General features: G+C 52.1%; 1 long non-coding RNA gene across 1 annotated transcript in view; it reads left to right on the forward strand.

Annotated features, from left to right (window-relative positions):
* The first annotated feature begins 253 nt into the window (after window positions 1-253).
* LOC102009116 overlaps window positions 254-2,132 on the forward strand; it is a 16,382-nt gene continuing 14,503 nt past the window's right edge. Inside the window, exon 1 of the long non-coding RNA XR_001232356.1 lies at window positions 254-714. This is a non-coding gene — a long non-coding RNA (uncharacterized LOC102009116). The remainder of the gene's footprint in view (window positions 715-2,132) is intronic.

A 2,132-nucleotide genomic window follows, 5' to 3' on the forward strand; every position in this document is an offset into this window, starting at 1 on the left:
GGCCGCTCTCCGCGCTGACGTCAGCGGGGCGGGGCCTGGGCGGCGGGGCGCGGGCGCACTCCCGAGGGGCGGAGGAGGCCCGGGGGTGAAGGCTTGGAGCGCAGCTGTGGTCGGGGGCCTGGCAGGACTCGAACTCGCACTGCGGTGCGGGACCGGCCCGTCTCTCCCCGTGGCCTCCGCGGCTCTGCGGCGACCCGGCTCGGGCCGGGCCCTGCTCCCCGTCCCCACCCTCCGGGGCGCCCCGAAGGGACCTGGGCTCTCAGCGGGGCCGAGATCGGTGGGCAAGGGACACAGGACCAGACCCGGCAGGGAGAGGAGTCGAGGGCGGGGGGTCAGCTGTGGGCTGGGTCCGCAGAGACCGAAGGCCTGGGCCCCGGCCGAGTCTGTCCCGAGGGGGTCCGGCGCCCAGCGGGACACAGAGAGGACAGGGGGGTTAAGTCTGGAGCCTGAAGGGAGGAGGCCGCGGAGGACCGAAGGGCCGCGTGACTGGGCTGTGCCGCTGAGACTCGGCCAACCTGGCCGGGATGGAGGGGGCGTCTGCCGAGGTCGGTGCAGGGTGAGGAAGGGACTGAGGTGGGATTGCCTCCTGGCTTCCTGTACCTCCCAAGGGGAGTGGAGGACATAGCGCTGGGCCCACGCAGGTCCAGGGCTGGGCCCTCCTGTTGTGGGACGTCAGTTTATTACCATCCCCGAAGCCGTGGGGAAGCTGCTGAGGTGAGTCATGCTTTACTAATGCTCGAGCCTCGGTTTCTTTGCCTGGAATATGGGAATATGGATGCCTCAAGATTGTCTGGAGAATTTATGAGGTCCCGGATGAGAAGTGCTTAGAACACAGTGCGAACTGTGAGAGCTAGACTCAGTATACACTGGGGCAGAGACCAGCCTAAGCAACATAAGGAGACTTGGTCTTAAAAAGCAAACAAAGAAAAAAATACCACTTTTTCTGTTGCTGAAAAGAAAAAAGTCAAACCCTACTTTATTCCAAAATCATAGCCAACAGTGAAAGGCAAACTTCAGAACTTCAGACTGGGGAAATGTTTAACAGATGATACAGCCAGGCATGGTGGCACACGCGCATAATCCCAGCATTCAGGAGGCTAAGGCAGGAGGATCACTTCAAGGGCAGCCTGGGCTACAAAATGAGTTCAAGGCCAGCCTAAACTGAATAGAGAAACCCCATCTCAAAAAAAGGAAGGAAGGAAGGAAGGAAGGAAGGAAGGAAGGAAGGAAGGAAGGAAGGAAGGAAAGAAAGAAGAAAGAAAGAAAAGAAAGAAAGAAAAAAACAGATGATGGATACTTTTATTATATAAATACATAAAATTCATAACAAACTAAGAACCCCCAAAATGGTCAAAGGATTCAAATGAAACACAATAAACCTGGGACATTTTCTATCTCACTAGTAATAAAAAAGTACAAATCAAAAGAAGAGGTCATTTATAGCCTTTCAAATTGGAAGTTTAAAGTATTGGTAATACCAAGGGCTTGCATGCGTGCTCCTAGTTTCTGGTGGAAATGACTTGCTGAAGACCTGTTGGAAAGCAATTTGGCAATGTGTGTTAAAGGCTTAAATAATGTCCAGGCTTTTTGATCCAAGAATTCCTTTCCTGGGAATCAATTCGGGGAAACAATCCTAAATTAGGACAAAGCTACTTCTCATATGTTCTAGGCAGGCTCCAGATGTAGGGGTTCCCTGCTGCCTCATGGTACCTACCCCTACTTTCTTATTCTATCAGGAGCAGCACCTCAGGATGTTCAGAAGTCTCTCAGTATTTACAGATCTCACTGATCTTTCTTGGCCAACACAGGCCTATTCTGAGGCAATGATCCTGTGCCTTCCCTCTGACCCCCTACATGCCTATACTGTAATTTTGTCACTGATAATGCTGGCAGGCCTGAAGGAGGATGTGTAGAACTGGACTCTGAAGTTTAAAACCCAGACTGACCACCAGCTATCTGATCTGACCCTTCCCCTTTTGGAAGCCCAGTTTCTTCATCTGTAAAATATGTGCAGTACTACTATTTATTCTGACATAGTGTTGTGGAAGCAGCAAATGAGTTAACTCATGTAAGGGGTTGGTATCATCCTCTTGAATCCTTTCAGAATCACTCTCTCTGGTGTTGGGGGTATA

Source organism: Chinchilla lanigera, unplaced genomic scaffold, assembly GCF_000276665.1.
Source record: "Chinchilla lanigera isolate Chin_1 unplaced genomic scaffold, ChiLan1.0 scaffold00160, whole genome shotgun sequence".
Classification (NCBI taxonomy): domain Eukaryota; kingdom Metazoa; phylum Chordata; class Mammalia; order Rodentia; family Chinchillidae; genus Chinchilla; species Chinchilla lanigera.